Genomic DNA, 22,857 nt, shown 5'->3' on the forward strand with positions numbered 1-22,857 from the left:
ATTAGACCGCCTCACTTCCGAAGGATCCACAGTATAAACTTTCAGAGGCGGCAACATAATCCTTCTCATCAAATATTTGGGCGACAGGTGGAAAATTGTTCTGCCAGCTGAAGAAGACAAAATCCATTCCTTCTGGCAATTTTCTGCAATGAAAACTCCAGGAATGAATGTGCAATAACTCGTGGAAATTTCAAATATTCTCACACAAAAGCAGTGTCCTCCAAATCTCGAACTGTAAACGAACTGCAAAGGAACTCCTTGCTTACCTGAATGTTAAAATGTTGATTTCGCTTTGTGTTTAAAGAAGAAGAAAATACTTTCAGACTTTTAAAGCCAAAGAAATGTTACATTCAAACAAAGTAAAGGCACGTTAAAAGCTGTACTTGGCTAGTAGCATCTCCCAGGTCGGGATGCAAGAACCAAAAGACCATTTTCTACCACTACTTTGTTCCCAGCGACGGGAGCTTATCTGCTCAGATTAGGATACTCTGCACAAGCCAGCCCGGAAATGGATGTCGGGTTTGACTCTTCTTGGTTGGTTGCAACAAGTTCCATCTGCTCTGTGACGCACAGCTGGATCACTCTGGTGTTCTGATAATGTCCCTTCAAGGTTTCTCTCGAAAGCCCTCGTTTGCTCACTCCCTAAGAGCTTGGCAGGTGGGCAGGTGATGGCAGGGGAAGCTAAAAGGGTCTGCAGCATGTTAATGATGGAGAGGACTGCACACCAGCACTCCAGGTCCTCAGTTTTGCACATGAATTGCTCAACCGTTCTTTCCTTATTAGGTCACCTGGTTGCTGAGATGCATGATGGATCCAGTTGAAGGACAGGTGGAGAATGAGGGTTCTACTGAAACACCATACTGAACAAATTAATACTGAACAAATTAATTCAATCTACTTTCTTTAATTTGGAGGCTCCTCCTACCCCCACACCCTTTTCACCAATAGATTTCTTATTTTTTTTTTTTAAATTTATTTATTTATTTATTTTGCGGTACGCGGGCCCCTCACTGCTGTAGCCTCTCCCGTTGCGGAGCACAGGCTCCGGACGCGCAGGCTCAGCGGCCATGGCCCATGAGTCCAGCCGCTCCGCAGCATGTGGGATCCTCCCGGACCGGGGCACGAACCCGCGTCCCCTGCATCAGCCGGCAGACTCTCAACCACTGCGCCACCAGGGAAGCCCTAGATTTCTTATTTATGTGGCTTGTGTTTGTAATAATAAGCAATCGATTCCGATTTCCTCCAATGGAATTTTACGCAATCCGTCGGTGAAGTGTATTTTTGCAATGCTTAAAAATGTTAAGTGAATGATGTAAACAAAATGACCAGTTGCATGCATTGTCTAGTTTTAAAAAGCAAACTCTTTTCAGGGGTCTTAAAAGAACCTATTTAACAGGTAAGTAACCATTATACACAACACCATTCAGTGGCTCAAGGACAATTTCTCTGATGCCTTCTCTGCTTCATGCACCATGCTGGGAGTGAAATACTGAGTATCAGGAGACAAAATCCCTCCCCTTCAAGTAGTTGACGTTTTTAGGGCAGGGAGAGACAGACAATATACACATTTTCAACATATTTAAAAACAGATAGCATGTTAGATGATGACAAAGTTCTGTAGAAAAAATAGAGCAGGGAAAAGATCGTTGGGTAAAGAGGGAATTACAATTGATGACAGTGTGGCTAGAAGGGCTTAGGATGGCAAAGGAGGTAAGAAGGCAATGCATATTTAGGAAAGAACATTTCAAGCACAGGGAATAGTACATGCAAAGGTCCTGAGGTGAGATTGTGCCTTTAATACTAGACAAACCATAGGAAGCAAATGTGGAGAGAGGTGTGTATGGGGGAGGGTGGGGAGGCAGCAAAGGGTAGAGAGGAGGAGATGAGAATAAGGAAGGGATGGCGACAGCACACATGCAGGCCCTTTTAGGTCCCTGGACTTTTGAGTTTGAGTCTGAGCGAGATTACGAACCTTTGGCATTTCCAGACAGAGGAGTCATCATCATGATCTCACTTTCTTTTTTTAAAAAAAAAAAAAAAAAACCAGGCAAAGAACTTCATTAACCTTTGTTTCAAACTTTATTTCCAGGCTTCTTCACCTTAATTAATTAGTGGCAAAGAATGAATTGTATATAAGCAAAAACTGAAAAGAACTGCAGTGTCCGGGGGCTTGGGCTTAAAAATATTAGAGATCTAGATTTTATCAGATCCGTGAACAAAATTTTAAAAAGCAGTCACAATATAAAATAGCAGGTTCCCAGTAACTTCAAGATTTATCCTCTTCAGAAGCTGACTCAGTTGTCTGCTTCGTCCTTGGAAGCCTCATCAAAATTGTCCACAAGATCTGGAACTTCATCAACCTCCTCCTCTCCAGTAGCAAGTGGTGCTTTTCCATCCACAGACTGGGCAGAGCTCCAGCCAGTCTCCTTAAACTGGTCAGACTGTCTGCGCCAAGCTGGTTTAAGATGCTGGGGAGCATTTCTGTCAGCTGCTTTGTCTCAGCATGGCCTGTGCAGGTGAAAGTGTTCGCTACCAGAGATGCCTGAACTTTAGGGTTGTTAAAGTGGATCACTGTTCCTTGGTTTGCGAACATATGCAAACCCTTCAATACCAGAGATGTCGTTTACCCCTAACTTCTTTAAAGAGGACTGAAGTTTTCTGTCCTCTGCGGTGGCTGTTCTATGAACCACCTTCTTTCTGCGAGCTGTTCCTTTCCCACCCATGCGCACTTGTGCCTGCAGTTTGGCGAGTTTCTCCTGGCGCATGATCGTTTCTTTCCTCTGAGGCTCCTGTCCTCGGGTTCCGCCGCGAGGTGGAAGAAGAGACAAGAGATGGCATCGCCTGGCCCCCAGGGCGGCCACCTCTGGCCCGACCTCGACCCCGAAAGTCAGCCTGAGTGGGTGCGCCTGTCCGTAGCATTGCCTTCCTCTCCTGCCCTGTCTCTCCCTGTCTCGCTCCTTCTGGGCACTTCGCACCCCCGTTCCCATCCCTCCTCCCATGCCGGTGTCCAGAGCCTTTTTGTACCTTGTTGGGGCGGAAATGGGCCCACGCGGGGGACTAGGGTTGGCGCTCAGGGGGTCTCGGGCAGACCAGCTGAGATAAGGCACACACACGCAGGGAGGCAAGATGGCAGCTAGTCACTTTCTTTACATCGGCTCAGATGTTACCTTTTCTCTGAGGCCAACCCTGATGACCCTGTTTAACCCTGAAACCCATGTCCCTCTTCACTCCCTCATGGCCTGACTTTTTCTTTTTCCGTAGCATTTTCACCTTCTAAGTTTCTAGATCACTTTTCTTATTTATAAAGCATAGTCTATTCCTGCTTCTCTACTAGGGTGTCAGGTACACAAAGGCAGGGACCTGTCTCTAGGTCACTGGCAAATCCCAAGTACCTGGACGAGACTCTGGCTCAGTAAGGCTGCAAACCTTATACGTTCTTCTTATTGAGTCATGAAAGCTGATAGAAGGATCTGCTAAGGATGCTAAGGATGATTTCCAAATAGCTCTAGAAAGCTATTCTATCCTGAATGATAAAGGGAAATATGGGGAAAAGCAGGTACTAAGAAAAAAACGGTTCTTAATCATCCAGGTTTGTGAAGTGGAAGACAACAAAGGGTAGAAAAAGGTTGACAGTCCTCACCTTAAATGAGTCACTCTAAGAAAGAAACTAAAATAATTTGCCACTGTTTCTCCTTAAGACTGTAATGCCTAAATGCCCATCAACAGACAAATGGATAAAGAAGATGTGGTACATATATACAATGGAATATTACTCAGCCATAAAAAGAAACAAAATTGGGTCATTTGTAGAGACGTGGATGGACCTAGAGACTGTCATACAGAGTGAAGCAAGTCAGAAAAACAAATATCGTATATTAATGTATATATGTGGAATCTAGGAAAGTGGTACAGATGTACCGGTTTGCAAGGCAGAAATAGAGACACAGATGTAGAGAACAAACGTACGGACACCAAGGGGGGAAAGTGGCAGGGGGGTGTTGGTGGTGGGAGACTGGGACTGACATGTATGCACTGATATGTATAAAACGGACGACTAATAAGAACCTGCTTACATGGGAGGGAGTGAACTGATGAGGGTGATTATCATTTTTGTGACTTTCTGTTGGAATAAAAAAAAAAATCCCCCCCCCAAAAAGAACCTGCTGTATAAAAAATAAAGTTAAATTAAAAAAAAAGATTGTAATACCCTCCAAAGTTCAAGAAATTGCTCTTGGTCAGATTATAAGAATCCTACCGCATAAATTGCAAGGGAAGAAATGTAATTTAAGTTCTCAGTAAATTCAATTAGTTTTTTAAAATAGATAACGGTAAAACTTTCTAAGAACCAAGGTGAATGCAGCCAGGTAACGAAGTGACCTCAGGCCCAATTACTCTTTTAATATTTTAATATGTGGAGAGACTGACTTCCTTCCCTTATTCATTTTTTCTGTGTGTCTTTGAGTAACGAGTCCTCAGAATACATGGTGAATTGAGATATAGTGCAAACACATCCGCAATCTGCTCTCACATTCAATAACTTAGTAGACGTACACATTCTGCAGTAGAGTATCCCTAAATTTATACCCTAATTAGAAATGATGATACTTTATACAGATACGCCTCTAAATTTTCTATAACAGGAGAGTTTGCCAAGTAAATTTTAAAAATGTAAATAAGACTGGAGGAAGAAACTGTCGAAACTAGTTTAAAAACTATCTTTCAAGGACTTCAGAAGCCTCCATTCTACATGAGGGCTAAGTAAATCCACTTAGTAATCTATTCAGAGAATTCAACTCTATTTGCAGGGCTATGAATTGAGAAAGTTATCAAATGTCTTTTTAATTTATGCTATATGTTTGTAACTTGCCTTACCACAGTACATAGATAATAGTTGAGATTGTATGGGTGGGGGGGGTGAGGTGCTCTGGTCAGGTGTGATTTCCGGTTAGAATTATAGCATCTCAGAGTTGGAGTGAAATTTAAATATAACCTTATCTCAACATCCTTCAGATGCTTGAACTTCTATCAACATATTGTCCATCTTCTGCCAAAGCACATCAGATGAGGAGGCAATCATTGCCTCTCAGTCTCCTTTTCCTTCTGAGAGTCAGAGGCCCAGAAGATTCTGGCATAATCAGCTCTGGAGTCAGAGAGCCTGGATTCAGATAACCCCATATCATTGTGAGACCTTCAGTAATTTATTTAACACCTAAACCTCCATTTTCTTATATGCAAAATAGGGGTAAACCTAGAACTTCCTCCCTACGGTGGTTGTGAAAACTAGAATTTAAACCATATAAAATGCTTATTATTGTATTCAGGGTATTGAAATCAGTGTTTTTGCTATTGTTATGATCATCATTCCACACACTGGGACAATGAGAATCAGCCAGAAATCATGTCAATAAGAATTACACAAGACTCATCTATTTTCTTGGCATCTCAGGGTTTTACAGCACCTCGTGAAGCCTGGGTACCGAGAAAGATCACAGTTCAGTGAAAGAGGCGCTGCTCATATATGGACCCTAAGGAATAATCTAGAAATCACTTCTGAGAGGAAAAGTCCCTGAAAGCTTGATTTTCCTAAGAGTTGTGAATTCTCTTACACATGAAGACTCAACAATCGACGAATTGAGGTCTTGCCAGTCGGATTCCAGTGAATAGAGACTTCACTATATAATCGGCCTTTCTATCAATTAGTCCCAACTGGTAAATTGTACAGTACATTTGTCCCTGTCAAGAATGAATTAATAATTTAAGTGTGACATTACGTAAATACCAGACATTGATGTATGTGTATCGTCTTCGGTATACATCAATATTCCCGTTAAGTCCTTGAGAGTGGCAAGAGCAGGCCAGGTGATCAGAAGGAAGTTTTGCAGGACCTCTGTGAACCACAGACCCAAAAACAGCGCAAAAATCACCTCTTGAGAAAAACAAGGAACTGGGTTCCAATTAGTAGACTGCAAACCTGACTTGTCTTGCCAAGCCAAGATGCTGGGCAAACTGTCTGTGTTTGAGTTCACTGGTGAACCTATGGTGGTGTTTCTTGGGCTCCAGGCAACCACACGGGGCAGAGGTTGTAAGAGGCTATTTGTCACAGCCTCAACAATGAGGCTTTATTTTCCCTAAAGGAGTCAGAACCAGGAGCTGCTAACTGGTAACAGGTGTGCACACATGCAAGCACGCAACCAATGATGCCTATTTCAACTTAGGAGCTGACGAGAAAGGTTGGGCAAAGTATGCAGCCCGGGGGGAAGAATACAAGGGAAGAAATTCAGCATGTGCTATGTCCCAGGGTCTCCAAGAGCCACACCTGCCTCAATTATATACAATGGAATATTACTCAGCCATAAAAAAGAAGGAAATAATGCCATTTGCAGCAACATGGATGGACCTAGAGATTTTCATACTAAGTGAAGTAAGTCAGATAAAGACAAATATCATACGATATCACTCATATGTGGAATCTAAGTTTTAAAAATGACACAAATGAACTTATTTGCAACGCAGGAAACAGACTTACAGATATTAAAAACAAACTTGTGGTTGCCAAAGGGGAAACATGGGGCGGGGGATACATCAGGAGCTTGGGATTAATTTACACACACACTACTATATATAAGATAGATAACCAACATGGACCTGCTGTATAGCACAGGGAACTGTACTGGCTGAATACTCTGTTGTGATAACCTATATGAGAAAAGAATCTCAAAAAGAATGAATATATGTATAACTGAATCACTTTGCTGTACACCTGAAACTAACACAACATTGTAAACCAACCGTACTCTTATTAAAAAAATAAAGTTAAATTAAAACTTCTTAATTCCCCTAGCAAGCTAGCCAAGCTACAGATCTTTACACAGGCTCTATATTTGGCACTGTGTTCCCTTTCAAACAGCAGGGCCCTACTCATCTGTACCCTTTCCCGGACCTCCCTTCCCACTTCTTGGCCCTGGTGCCTCACCCTGTTTCCCATGAAGGCCACTTGCCCTTGTTCCTACTACTTTGACACAGTAAGAAATATATTTTCCTTGATCAATCCACAAGAAATGAAGCTGTGCACCTCCTGGGATATTGATTACTCCCTCCTGCCCCCACACTCCACCCTGCACAACTTCCCTGTGTCTACGTGATTTCTGCGTATAGACCTTTATCCTACGACACAGTATTAAACAGGAGGAAAGCGCATGTGTCATCAGCCAGACACCACCCGAACTTGCATAATTTTAGTCCCTTAGCCTCCCTGAGGCATCATATCCTCCTCCTTGTTAAGATGGAGTTGATGATATCTACCTTAAGGAACGGTGGCAAGAATCTAAGTAATTCTGTATTTCAGACATTAGCTATTATTAATTCAAACTATTTAAGAGTTAAAAATATGCTTTACAAAAATCAAATCTGAGGCATGCATACTGCTATATTTCATTTTCTGCAGGTGGCAGAATTCTGCCATATACCTCCGATTCCTTTCTAGACTACAGACAAAGCCCCACATCTTGCTTTGCCAACACTCTCCCTCTCTTCTCGGCCTAAGCTTATCACCAGTGTGTGTAATTAAGGGGCTTAGTGCTTGGCTGCCATTCTGAGAGGCACAGCCCCTGCCATGGTGCCACCTGGCAATCTATCAGAATTTGTTTTCTGCCATTTCCTGCTCTGAAATCCTCTTTTTGAGAGGAAGTTGGAAAAGACATAGAACCAGTTTCTACTTCCCAGCGGGACTTCAAAAAAAATGTGCCATTTGTCTTTTTGGAGGGCTCACTCTTAACTTGCCTGTTTAGTAATTACCAGAGAAGACTCAAAGGCAGGGGTTCGGTAGAAACTCCCCCGTCTTTTGTATTTCTTTGCAGCGTCCAGTGAGTGACAATCTTTCTCATTAGAGAACTCCTGATGCTCCCTGGTCAAGTCAGAATGTCAGGCCCTAAGCAGATGAAGATAATTTAAAAAACTGAAACGATCTAGACCTCGGTCAGAGTTTCAACTTCTCTTCCCAGCTGCATCTGAAGATAACCATTAACTTTAAACAGAACAAACTGAGGACCCTCCAAGGTCACTGCATTACAAATGCACTGCAGTCCACACAGTGAGGAAACAGAGTATCAGGGTGTCAAGAAGTTTCCAGATGCAAGTTTCAAGTTTTTAAAGCATTCCCCATTCCCACCTGTGTTAACCCACTGGTTTCTTGTAACAGCCCTGGGAGATGTCGTTATCAAGTTCATTTCACTAAGAAAATTTTAGTGCCCAATTTGCTATCTCAGGACCAGTGAGTGACAAGAACAAGGGCTTCTGACTTCAACTTCATAATTTTTCCATCAAACCAGAGCCCTTGCAACCTACTCAGTTCCAAAAGAAAGGTTCCTGTGTATTTTTCTTCTCAATTTGTGTTTTATCAATAACTGAGACCCATGACAATTTCTCCATCTGCCAGACTGTGCTGTCACCGTCCACCAGAACCTTGTTCCCAAAGCCATTCTTACACAGACAAGGACAGACTGCATCTAACGGCACCAATAAAGGTGGCATTTCACCCACACTGCAGGTCTGTCAACAGGGGCTGATGGGAAGGGAGGTCCCGATGGAGAGGTGCCCAAAAGGCTCAGCCCTACAAAACCACCTTCAAAAGGGATGGGTTAACCTGAAAAACATGATTCTGAAAACTCAGGACAATATTAAATAAATCAGTTAAAGCAATGCAGCCCCTCATCTACTCCTGGAGCTTGACAGTCCTCTTCCAACAATGCTGATTCACAAAATCATGCCTGTCCCACTCGGGATCCGCAGGTCCCTTCCATCTCACAGTCCTTGAATGCCTACAGAGTCATGAGCCTGTGCTGGACCACAGCTGCCCTGTTCCAAATCCCCCTCTGATAATATCCCCTGCAATGACTTCACTGGCACAGTCAGACTCAACAGATAGGAGTCCTACCCAAAGCAAACAGGTCTCTGAATGAGGTTGTAAGTTATAATCTGTACTTTGTGAGCTCTAGAATCAACAACTGGCCCATCATTTTTTAACCGTGTGGCCTTAGGCAAGCTTTTTTTTTTTTTTTTTTTAAAGCTGCGAGGCATGCGGGATCTTAGTTCCTCGACCAGGATCGAAGAATCCGTGCCCCCTGAAGCGGAAGCTCTGAGTCTTAACCACTGGACTGCCAAGGAAGTGCCTTAGGCAAACTATTTAAATCTTCAAACTTCAGATTCTTTGTCTCCAATGCTGAATAGTTCTACCTACATCTCTAGTGGATACCACTGCTTACGAGCTCCTTCCTCTTTTTGAGGAGGAACGCCATCTACCACTCTCCTTTGCAAGGCTCTGCAATGTTCTATGCCAATCAGGATAATTCCAATTCCATTTGCCTTACCAGTAATAGGCATGGGAAACAATTTCGACCATTAAGATGTGAATGACAGTATGCTAGGGGACTTTGAGACTTAAAATGATACACTCACACAGAAAGGACCTTTCTTTTACTAGACGATGTTGTGTCTGGATGCGATGGCTGGAACGGCTACAGTTATCTTGTTACCATGAGTGGAGTCAGCCTGAGTATACATTCAGCTAACTCACTGAGGATTATAATGTTCCAGAGTACCTGGTTTTCTGACATCCTCAATGAATGGCTGAATCAATCACTTCTGTTGCATCGAATAATAAACATTCTTATAATTTAGATCATGTGAGTCAGGGCTTTTTCCTACCACTTGAAGTTGGCAGAAAGCATATTAGCTGACAATATCTAACAACAAATGTCTCAATGTCAAGTATTATTTGAAACATGTCAGTGTATTAGCTTATTTGATGATCACAACAATCCTTTCAGGCTGCTAGGAAATAGCACAGAGAGGTCAAGTTCCCTGCTCAATTCACCTAGTAGGGAGCAGGAAAGGAGGCGTTTGAGCCCAGGCGATCTGGGTCAGAGCCAACCACTGTGCAAAATCTCCTTCCTTACTTACATGCATTATCTCATAGGGGGATAATAGGCTTAGCTTTAAAATAAAGTCATCTAGACAACCTCTAACGCGAAGTTGAGGAACTTAAATATGCTGGTAATTTTGTACTGATGATGATGTGTTTCATATGATTCCGACAGTAACAGCAATCTCCTCACCCACTGTAATTTGCTTCATCTCATCCTCCAGTATCTGAGTTTATTTTTTGCACTGACCCTCACCACAAACCCCCCAGTGGTTTCTTGATGGTCTACACCCCCATCATCAAACTGGTCACAAATGAGCCCCGACTTACACCTGATTCTCAATGCTGGCTTTTCTTCTCTCTGGAGCTTCCAATGTTACATGCCACTCAGACTCTCCATTTTTTCATTGATTTTTTAAAATTATTTTTTGAACAACTGATTTAGTCTCTTCAAGCCAGCTTAGCAGAGTAGCTTCTGGCCATTCAATGGCACTAGGACCCATTTTCCTTTTTGTCTTCTAAATATTCCCCTAATTTTCTGTCATCCTTATATCCAATCGTTCCCAAGTAATTGAATCCTGAATACGTTCATATAATCCCATCCCGACCCAGTCTAGAACAATGACTCTTTTATCTCTTAGTGGCCTTTGAGAGTCTGGCTTAGTTGTTCCGCTATTTGCAGAGGGCACTTGAGGAGGGAAACAGGTTGCTGAATGGTGGGGGGAAGGTGGATTCCGCTTTCCTGTGAGGGAGAAAGAGCCATAACAAAACCACCGTGACCAGAGTCCTTAGCTATATAGTTTTACAGCAACTATATGTAATACTTCTTGGTATTCCCAAGGTGGCTTGAAAACTAACAGCTAGCATTGATAGATCATCTATGATAGGCAATGCCCAAGCAAGGATGTATATCAGCTCTTTTAATCACCCTTACAGTGCTACCTTCCTATTAGCTCTCCATATGACAAAGGTCGAAACAGAAAGGTTATGTAAGTTGCCCAAGGCTGCACAGCTGGTCATGGCTAACCCAGGCTTTGACTCAGGTGTCTGGGTCCACAGCCAATGCCCTTTAACAACGGTGTCGTAACACCAGAACTGAGAATGTATCAATAACCATTGCTTCCTTCCAGCCAGAAACTCCTGTCAACGTGTGACCCAACCTCCCTCTAAACTTGACCTCATACCCTCCCCAGCCTAGGAGACCCTCATATCTTTGTTATCTTTCTGCCTCTTATCCATCTTTCGAGAACTAAAGCTAATTAAGATCAGCCGAACATGGCAACGGTTCCATGTGTTAAAAATCACAAGAGATAAAACTGTAAAGTAGGAAATACTGTTTCTTGAATTTAAGTCATATGTGTTCAATATTAATGAACACTCTTCTGGGCACACAGCTAGCATGCATGTGACAGGTAGCTATATTTAATGTTCTTTTCACTGTCCCACTCTCTTTCTTTAGATCTTAAGATAGCGCCAAACAAGGAGGCATTTTTAATATACACTCTTCTGTAATGATGATTCAGAGGGAGGGACACTAGGGGTGGGAGTGGGAATTAAAATTCTAACTCCCTTTCTATTAAGAAAACTTCCAGCACAGCCTTTAAGGATTCTAATTAACAAAAACTGATGGAGAAACATATTAAGAGTCACGAGTAGCATAAGAGAATACAACTCTAACAGAGAGAGTGAAATACACAAATTCTTGAGCTGAGGTCAAATTCGATCTCTGACATTTGCCAACTCTGATCTTGGGCAAGTCATTTCACCCAAGGGGCAGATTCTGACGCCAGCTATACCTCTGCTTGAGTCCTGGCTTTGCCACGTTATTAAGCTGTGTGAATTTGGGCACTGCTGCAAATCACCTGGGGATGCTGTTAAAATGCAGGTTCTGATGAAACCATTCTGGGGAAAGGCATGACATTTTGTCTATCTACCAAACTCCGAAGTAATATGCGAACGGCCTACAGATCCACTTTGAGAAGGAGTTTAAGCAGTTTCCTCATCTGTTAAAAAAAAAAAGAAAAATGAAAGGAGAGGTATCTACCTCACAGAGTTCTTGATACTACAGCTGACCCTTGAACAACACGGGTATGAACTGCGAGGGTCCACTTACAGGCAGATTTTTTTCAATTGTAAATACTACAAATCTACACAAGTCGCGGTCGGTTGAATCCGCAGATGCCCAGGGCTGACTATATGTTATGTGGAGGTTTTTGACTGTGTGGAGGGGGGGGACACCCCTAACCCTCACATTGTTCAAGGGTCAACCGTATATGTGAAAGAAGGCTCGTTACTAAATATTATGAGCACTGAAGCTCAGGGAGCTTTCACTTTGATCCAGGCTGGTAAGGGCAGTCCTGAAATTTGTCCCTGCTCACACGCATATGTGACAATTCTGCTTAGATCTGAACAGTACCTAGTCTTTATATTAAAAAGGACTTTGGGGATTTCCCTGGCAGTCCAGTGTGGTTAGGACTCTGAGCTCCCACTGCAGGGGGCACGGGTTCAATCCCTGGTCGGGGAACTAAGACCCCACATGCCGTGAGGCATGGCCAAAAATAAAATGAGAACAAAGATGACTTTGGCCTGTAGGAAGGATAACTTTATGGGCTGCCCTTATCTCTAAGTTCACCCCACCCTGGGACTCGTTATCTAGTTCTCTCTGTGCTTTAGGTAAGCTATGCCATGATGTCCTTACCTCAGTGAGGCTCTGCAGAAATGAAGAGGGGGAACTTCTCATAAAACATGTTTATAATTGGCTATGTGAGACCAACACATTTCTATCTACCAATGAGGATTAATATGCTCATAAAACACCAGTAGTAGCTGTCTCTCTCACCAGCTGAGAAGAAAGCATTATTCCACTGCAGTCTCTTTTGTATCTAAATCCATATTTTACCTACATATATATTTACAGAACAAATTTTAAATATTAAGTAGAATGTAAGTTATAAACAAATAATCACGTGTCTCCCACACTTATTCAATGCCAAGGTTAAGAAAGGAAATCGCATCAATAACATGAGTCAGTCCCTCAAACACAAGGTTTTATTTGTTAAGACATCAAATAAAGCACAAGATGGTGTTTGCTCATAGGTAAAATACCAAAGCAGGAAGTCCATAAGCTCAGGGGAATTCTACATTCATTCAAATAGATTCTAATGATGGTAAGAATGAGGGTAATTTAATCCAAATTGTTTAATTCTGAATGAGAAAAGAGGTGACTAAACAGTTCCTTTTCCCTTCCTCTTTGTCTTCTGTCTGCCCTTGCACAGAGACTTCAAAAACCAAGACAGACGCAGTGAAGCTTTGGTTTTGGGTAACTTGAGAGGTTCCCCCCAAAGGGAGTTCATTTCTCTCTCCCTCACAACACTCAGCCACTGCTACCTGGGGCTCAGCCCATTGTGATCTGCTTTTGAGAGCTCTCCTCTCCTTAGCCTAAGATCTCTTGTACAGACACCTAAATGCAAGCAGCCATCAGCACAAAAGCAACATCTAGGGGACAAGCAGGCTGCAGGCTAGCCAGTGAGGGCACCTTTGCTTTTAGCCTTTGTCAGGCAGCGCCCAGAAGTGATGGAGTTCTTCGAATTTATTTCCGACACTAAGCCCCTCTATACACACGGACTTATTCTGTCTGCCTTGGTAATCACGTTTTGTGAACCCTGTAAACTTTTCCACAGAGCACTTTCATGCCTGACTGTCTTCCTGCTTCCGGTCGTCAGACATCACATTTACTGAGCACCTACCATATACCAGCTAATGTGCTAGGCACCGGTGCACAAATCAGACATGTTCCCTGACGTCACCGAGCTTATGGTAAAGCACCCACAGAGGCACCAAGAATCGTGGTCCTCTAAATGACTAAAGGGATCTTTCTCACTACTCCCCCGGCCCCACCAGTTTTTATAACAGTTTTATGAACCCCTATTATAGGGTTTTGGGTTTTATTTTTAACTAACCCATTTTTAAAAGGTCATATTTACCCATCTCCACTCCCCAAAGTAGACAATATCTCATCAATTTCACAATGATCTTGCCCAACCGTTTGCTTTAATTTCATTCATATGCACGCATTCAATCAATCACCAATCCTTTAACTGAGCAGCTGTGGTTTCGGATAACCCCCAGCCCTCAAGAGCCTCCTAGCCTAGTAGGCAAGGTGGAGACACTCAGTAAGATTTGATGAGTAGTATAATGGGAAGTTCAGTGGCACATATATACAATGGAATATTACTCAGCCATAAAAAGAAACCAAATTGAGTTATCTGTAGTGAGGTGGATGGACCCGGAGACTATCATACAGAGTGAAGTTAAGTCAGAAAGAGAAAAATAAATACCGTATGCTAACACATATATATGGAATCTAAAAAATAAAATGGTTCTGAAGAACCTAGGGGCAGGACAGGCATAAAGACCCAGACATAGAGAATGGACTTGAGGACACGGGGAGGGGGAAGGGTAAGCTGGGACGAAGTGAGAGAGTGGCATGGACATATATACACTACCAAATGTAAAACAGATAGCTAGTGGGAAGCAGCTGCATACCACAGGGAGATCAGCTTGGTGCTTTGTAACCACCTAGAGGGGTGGGATAGGGAGGGTGGGAGGGAGGGAGATGCAAGAGGGAGGAAATATACATATATGTATAGCTGATTCACTTTGTATAAAGCAGAAACTAACACACCATTGTAAGGCAATTATACTCCAATAAAGATGTTAAAAAAAAAAGATGCCCCAGACACTTCACAGTGGAGTAAAGTCATTGGTTCATGCATACACAGCTTGACTAGAAACATAACAGAAGCATTTCACATCTTACAAGCCTAACATCAGTCAATAGAAGAGATAAAGACAAATATCCTTGAAAACTAAGTAATACTATTAGAATACATAGCTTAATGCCACCAAAACATGAAATCAATTATAGTCAACCCTTGGGCTCTGCGGGGGATTGATTCCAGGACCCACTATGGATACAAAAATCCACAGATGCTTGAGCCCCAGTGTCAGCGCTCTGTATTCACAGGATCCACATCCACGGATTCAAACAACCACGGATACAGAGGGCCAACTGGTTTTAAAATGAAAGATGTACTAATCTGTTGTTTAACGCCGTCTTGGGTTTGAGTGGTGCAAGGTAACGTTCACACCTTCCCAGTTGGATATTTTCACTTGTGCAAAAATTCAGTTAGAATATCAGATGTTTTGCATTTCCAGCATGGACATTAATGAAACATGGAGGGAGGGGGATGAGAAAATGAGACCTCTGAGTTGCCATGATTCACATTTTTGTTTTCAATATCATGCAATGTTCCCACTAATGAGTAATAGCTGAGAAGCAATATAGGGTATTCACTGTTACATATTAATAACGCCCTGCTGCTTGAGAACAAAAACAGGCCTTTTACATGCTGCTTATAAACAGCGTATATGCTCCTGCAGCTTCTGCTTTGCTCCGTTCCTCCCTCCAAGCTATTCTTCTTAAAAGCTTTTCAACATTAAAACCAAAACTTTCAAGGCAGATGAAATGGGCTCCCGAAAAATTGCTTCCTCTGGCTAGACGGTGCCAGAACAGATATAATTAAAATATACTTACAACATTTATTTAAAAGTCTTCACCCCAGAGAACAAAGTTTTGCCAAACACTAAACTCAGTGTAGTCACTGAATCACATGTGGTTTCTTTAGTGGCAAAACGTATCCCTTTGGTCAGTTATGATAAATCAAAGAAAGAAACTTCCGTGGGGGAGAATTAACCAAGCAAGGCTAATACCCAACTTTCACAAAGGATAACTGAAACCAAGATTCCTCCCAAATGCAACTATAGACTTAAGATAGGTGCTTATCAGGCCTCTGGTCTGAATTGTCTGCTAATATATGGACTTGTAAACTGGCAGGAGGACAACACTGAATGAAAGTGAATCCTGCCCCGATCATAATTGCACCTGTGGCGTGTGGTTCTTGATTCTTTGCTAGAGAAACACTTCATTTACCGAAGCTGTTGGTCTGAACCAATTGGTCTGAACCAGCCCCCAAGCTCTTCCCTCAACTTGATTTGTAGATCAACTGTTGTGATTAAAGTAAGGGGATTTGAGGAAGCCAAATGCTGATTCAAACATTCGAAGTGCTTACAGCAGTGTTATACACATCCTGCTTTAGACTAAGCTGGTGGAGTTCTTGTTTCCAAGCAAGGAGGTCTCAGAAAATTGCTCAATGCTTGGAAGCTACTGTGGGGGGGGGTGGGGGGGGGCGGGGAGGAAGAGGATCTACCCAGGGAAATAAGAGCATGTGGATGAAAGTAATGAGAATATAGAGGGTAAGTTCGTAAAAACTAAATTTTTGCCAACGATGGTGTGATTCACACACTTCCTTACGTGGTTGTGAGTTTCAAGCTAATGAAGCTGGGTTTGCGCAGCATCTATGTCCACTCAACTACGACTCTGTGGTCATGCCTGATGACTAAATCCAGCCAACCACCTTAAGAGGAACAGACCAGCCACAGCAATACGAGATGTGCCAACATGGCTGAAACACAAGTCCTCAAACCAAACATGTATCTGCTCACATCTCGCCCCATTTTCTTCCCAGGATACTGGAAGGGGTCCATCTTCTTCTTCCTCCAAGGGTGCATTTGATCCTATCCCTCCTGCTTTTCCAGGATGCTCGCCTAATCACATTTTCCTCTCTTTCCTACAGTATACAGCTTTCCCATTTCCCTGTAGTGATCCTTCTGGTCAAGATTTACCTGTGATTAAATCTCGATCATGTTAATCAAAAACAGTATAAGATCTACACTCCACTATCTTTCTTCTCCTTCACGAGAGTGACCTACATTCACAGTTCCTTGATGCTCAATCTGTAACCTACTCAGTCTAGAAACAGTCAACCAACACAGATCCCACCAACATCACCAACGGTTTCCATGACGATAGCTCCAATGGACATTTTCGGCCTCCAACTTAATTTATAACATCTGACACATTTAACAACTCCCTTGTTCTTGAGATGTTAGTTTGCTCTTGTTTGTCCTTAATCTCAAAGGATGTTTCTTCATGGTTTCCTTCAAATCCATCCCTGACTCGATTATTAAAATGTTGGAACACTCCAAGGTCCAGTCCTAGGCCATGTTTTTTTCTTGTGTTCTTTCTATCCATGTTCTGAGCTTCAATTTACAAAAAAGGCACCTGACACTTGACATGTCCAAGACCTCCCTCATCCCTCCCTTCCTCATTGCCAACCCTGCCTCACCTCTGGAGCTGCCCCTCTAAAGGAAAGGTCCCACCAGGTTTCAGACTGGGTAGGTCAGCTACAATATGTATGCTCCTCAAACAGTCTGGTGAGTGAAAAAAGCCAGACAAAAAAGAACAGATTATATGATTCCGTTTGCCCATACAAGGCAAATCTATAGAGATCAAAAAGTAGATTAGCTGTTGCCTAGGGCCAGAGATGGGAAAGGGGAGTCACTGAAAATGGCCATAAAGTTTCTTTTTAGGGTGACGGAAATGTTTTAGAATTTGACTGATGTTGGCAGTGCAATTCTAAAAATACACTAAATTTTATCGAGTTGTACACTTAAAAATGAATCAACTTTGTGACATGTAAATTGTACCTCTATAAAACAGTTTTTTTAAGTTACATAGGTAGGAATTACATTTGACTTTCCCCCCTTTTCTCTCTTACCTCCATGTTCAACCTTTTCCTAGGTTCTACCCATTAGACTACTAAAATATTACTCATTTCATTCATTTCTCTCTATTGTGCTCTAATCTAAATAAGCATCACCTTTTCCCTAACTATTGCAATGGACTTTTCACCAGAGTCTCCCTTCAGTTCTGGCGCCCATAACAAAGTGTTCTCCAAGCTTCAGCCAGAAAGATCTTTTCTGCTTAGAAATCCTTTATTGACTCCCAGAAGTCCTTAGATAAAGACCACATGCCTTAAATGACCCGAAAGACCCAGTGTGACTGGCCAGCTGACCCCTCTCCAGCCTTTTACCCCAGTCTCTCCTCCCCACATCCCGCTGAGTCAGCTACATGTTTTTATCTGCAGTGTTCTTCCACCCCTCCTTCACCTGCTCTATTCCAACTCCCCCTTCTCTGGGTAGCAGCCCAAGAATTAGCCTGAGGGAAATTAACCATTGGTTACTGCCCTCATAGAACCATGTTTCTTGTCTTCAGAAAACGAATCCTGTATTACTCAGCCATAAAAAAAGAATGAAATAAGCCCATTTGCAGCAACATGGATGAACCTAGAGATTATCATATTAAGTGAAGTCAGAGAAAGACAAATATGTCACTTATATGTGGAATATAAAAAAATGATACCAATGAACTTATTTACAAAGCAGAAACAGACGCACAGACATAGAAAACAAATTTATGGTTACCAAAGGGGAAAAGGGGGGAGGGATAAATTAGGAGCTTGGTATTAACATATACACACTACTGTATATAAAATAGATAACCAACAAGGACCTACTATATAGTGCAGGCAACTAGACTCAATATTTTGTAATAACCCATAAGGGAAAAGAATCTGAAAAAAAGATATGTATGTAAGTATAACTGAATCACTTTGCTATACACCTGAAACACAAGATTGTAAATCAACTATACTTCAATAAAAAATTAAAAAACAAAAAGAAAACCAATTCCAGTTTGTAATTAAACATTCACCACTGTGACAATTTGGGTTAATACCTGCCCCTTTTTCCACCCATGGAATTTGCATCAGAGCATGAAGTACATATGTATTTGCCCTTGTGGTCACCATCGTATCTTTAACACCTAGACTAATACTTGGATGCAAACAATTAGTTCAAAGAATAGCTTCTCTGATAGTAACAGTTAATATGAACAACTTTTATTAATATATAATTCCTTTCTTAAGACAGTCAAAGGGTAGGACATGGCTATTACTTTTAGTATTTCAATGATATTTTCATACACACAATCCTTAATACACCTGAGAAATAATCTAGTTTCCTGATCTTCACTGAACCCAGGTAAACCGAGGACTGAAATGAACAAGCTAGTTGGGCCCAGAGGACCAGAGAGTAGCAGGCAAATGGAGATACGACCAAGCACGTAAATATCAGGCAGAAAATACTTTTAAAGCTTGTCTCTAAATCATGACTTTTCTTCTATTTAATAGAATGAGCCTCTGCCAGCCAAAGAGAAATTTCACACTCCTCAAAGTCTGCTAGGAAAAAAGTGTTTTGACATTCTTTCCTTATCTCTACATACACTGACTTCTCCTGGAGCTTCTGTATGACAGCACCTCCGGCAAGGCCAGATTCCTCAGCCTCTCTTTTCCCTGTGATTAAAAATAAGCTCCCAAACATCACTTGGCAATAAGGCTAGCTGTCAGGCGTCTGGTCCCAACTCAGACACTCTTTTTATGCCCTGGGCAGAACTCTGAGCCTCACTGGGCCCCTTCCTGGAGCACCACCCCCTAATCCAAAACCAGGAGCCCGTAAGAGACCAGACAGAGAAAGAAACCTGAAATGCTGGGTAGGAAAAGTGCCAAAACTATGTTTCTAAGATTCTTCTATCAGAGACTTTTTAAAATAAAATCATTAAAAAGTACAATGAAAACAGGACAAAGGAAAGTTCCTTTTAAAAAAAAATACATGTGAAAGATGAAGAACTAAAATCACAAAAATTTAACAAATTTTGATGCTGTAGATGGGGACAAAATTCTGATTTGTCAGTATCATTCTGAACAATTACATCTAAATAAATATTCCAAGCATTTGACTCAACTTATGTGAGGCTCACTTTAGAAATTAGAATTCTGCCAGTGTGTACAAACAGTTTGAATAGCAAATAGTGAATGGAGAATACCGCTTTTGACCACGGTCATTATCTACCTGTAATTCGTAGGATTCAATTCGTAGGAAATCAATTCTTTCCAGAGATTACAGATATTCTCCCTAAAATAAACATAACACTTGGCGCTCTCATAGGATTTTCGGAACAGTGAGCAAAATATTGTTGTGTAAGTTTCTAGGAGTTTAGGAAAAATATATTATCAATATCATTTACCCATGCTAGGTAAACACACCTAGCATGTCAAAGAAGTTCACAGTAATGCAAGATATTGTGTAACAGCATGTTTAATATACATTATTTCATTTTCTTTAGAAACATACTGAACTCAACTCTTAGGAACTGTTCTGAAGAGAAACATTTAATTAGATTCTGTATTACTGGAAACCACATAATTTTATATTTAACTTTATAATACTAAGCACCAATAATCTCACAGAGAAGGCAGTCTGTATATTTGTTGAGAGTTTAGGAGAGGGAAAACCAACTATAGGGACACTTTAAGCATTTAGAACAGACAGGAAAGAGAGAGAAGGTGAGAAAGGTCACCTTGAGAACTTGACTCTACTTGGCATCCATTTTATTAAAGGGATCCATCTACTAGTAAAAAGTGACTTAAATCATCTTTCAAAGTATTCAAATGTCAGTTATTTAAAAACAAAATAATTAAAAATCAAGTTAACTTCTAAATATTTTCATGTATATTCATTCCTTTTGCTTAAGAAAAAATTCACCTATCGTTTTCAGTAACCTTTTTTCCCGGTATAAACTAGTAAAACCTAGAAATGCAGAGTCTCCTATTCACAGAAATATGGTAGAAAGTTTATCAATTAAAGAAAGAAAATAAGTCTCCATTAAAACCCCTTCTAAAGAATTCTACAAACTTAATATAACTTAATATTCTGTTGAATTAAAAAATACCAAAATCTCAGTATTAATAAGAAAGAAAAAATTTAATAACACCCACAACTCTTTTTGTTTTAATGCCATTTGTGGGTTTAGAATTTTGTTGGTTTGTCTAATTCTTGTTTTGTGATTCAAACAACCTAAAGATACCTTGAAATTATTTGCCAACTGGAAAAGCAAATTCAGTAACTGTAAACATAGGACCAACAACGTAAGGAAATTCTAGTGGGTTTTAAAGCATTTGGCTTCCAGACCCACTGTGACACAACGTTTCATACAACACACAACCTAGACACTCCCTCTCAGAGAGACGGATAACAGGATTCCTATTTTCAAGACTAGGAACAGATGCTTAACTACAAAGTGAACTGCATTTTCTTTTTGTCACAGGATTCCTTGAAGCATATCTTAATTGTTAATGAAATTCGAGTATAGATAAGAGCAAATTTTCAGTCACGCATACGACAGCTTCTGGGACCCCAAGTTCTCATCCACTGATGGCCAACTCTAGCTTTTCTTAGATTAAGGATGAAAATGCTAGTAGTCCCTTGATATTTCCCTCCTTTGCACCCTGACAAGTTCATTTCTTTTAACTTACATCTTGTCAGTTAAAAAAGATGAAAGGTCAGAAAAAGAAATCTAAGCTCTGAAGCAGAGTTAATAACATAGCAATCTGTTTCCTTTGACCTAAACTTGAAGCTCTTTCTTTAATAATGACAAGAAAGTGTAAACTTATATTCAGACTCTAGAAAGCCAAGAAAGAAAAGTGCAGCATTCAGGAAACAATGGAAATTAAAGAAAATTAGCTATCAAAATATTTGAGAAGATTTAATTATTGTTTATCTAGTACTTGCTTCATGCAAAGCCATCTACCAAAAGGAAGCTGATGGGCACTCTTGTCCCCTTAAAGCATTACAAGAGTGATGAGAAGGAAATAGGTTTTTTTAAAAAGCTAAGGAACAAGGGACATGATTAATAAGTATTCCCACATAAGCTAATGAGAGTAATGTACATAGTCAGTGTCTGGCAAATAGAAGTCTGAGTGTAGAATAAATAAGAAAAAGGAGTTAAAATACTAGAAGCATATGACAAGCTGGGTCGGGGGAGAGGGAATCAGACCAAAGGATACATATGTCACAAAGTAACATTTTGGAAGGCTTTTTTCCCTTTCCTGTTCGTCTATTTCTGTTGCCCTTAAACCTTAGCCATAAAGATGAGATCACTAGGTAACATTTAACCTAACTCCTGATCTTTGCTTTACTGGATGTACACAATGCCTTGCCCAACTTGTTGATCCATTTCCTGGATTAGAAGGAGTAAGAATGAAGAATAAGTAGTTAAAGAATGACTGCTTCTCTACCCCCAACTTCCCCCTTAGCAAATCTGCAGGTGGACCACACGCGCAAGACAGCATCCAAAGAAAGATGAGGAGAAGCCAGGAGTCTGCATGCAATGGAAAAATAATGAAGAATCTGACCTCCTACCTTAATGATGAACTGAGATCATTTCCCCTTTTTCCCTTTAAAGACTGTCACAGCTGAGCAGAATCTTCAGAGTTGGTCTCTGGACAAGAGTCCACCTTCTCCCCAAGTTGCTGGCTTTTCTGAATAAAGCATCTGTCCTTTCTACCAACACTTGCCCCTCAATTACTGGCTTTTGAGTGGCAAGCAGCCAAACCTCATTTCTGTAACAATTTTGTCAATCTCCAAATACCACTCCTAGAGGCTTCAAAACAGAAAAAACTTGAGTTGTGGATCTCCTCCCACAAGGAAATAATTTCTGAAGTGTTGCCTTCTTGGAGTTCATTTTGAGTATGTTATGTTACTAGCCACCAAGGATGATAATGCTGGGGTTCCTTATTTTATGGAAACAAACATAAAACATCTAGTTTTTAAAAATTAATTAAAATGGAAGGACACAGTGATGGAATGATCTAGAGTTGAGGTATCTTTAAATGACATCTCCTGTTGAAGTGAAACAATTGATCAAGCCCAAGCCAACTGTTTAAAGCCAAGTCTGTCATAATAATGGTCATTAATAGTATCTCCCTAAGTCAGTTAATGTTTATTTTGAAAAATTACACATGGTAAATAAATGATCATACCTTCTCTAAAAGAGAGGATGCATCTCTATTTCACTTTCACAAAGGCTTCAAACATCATAAAGAGATACTTTCCAGAAAGGTGTCCTTGCTTGATGATAT

General features: G+C 41.1%; 1 protein-coding gene and 1 pseudogene across 2 annotated transcripts in view; both read right to left on the reverse strand.

Annotated features, from left to right (window-relative positions):
• Window positions 1–22,857, reverse strand: part of UNC5D (unc-5 netrin receptor D) — a 597,176-nt gene that overhangs the window by 299,957 nt on the left and 274,362 nt on the right. The window lies entirely within an intron of this gene.
• On the reverse strand, window positions 2,295–2,919 carry LOC136141898 (transcription factor BTF3 pseudogene; annotated as a pseudogene).

Source organism: Phocoena phocoena, chromosome 21 (genome assembly GCF_963924675.1).
Source record: "Phocoena phocoena chromosome 21, mPhoPho1.1, whole genome shotgun sequence".
NCBI classification, from domain to species: domain Eukaryota; kingdom Metazoa; phylum Chordata; class Mammalia; order Artiodactyla; family Phocoenidae; genus Phocoena; species Phocoena phocoena.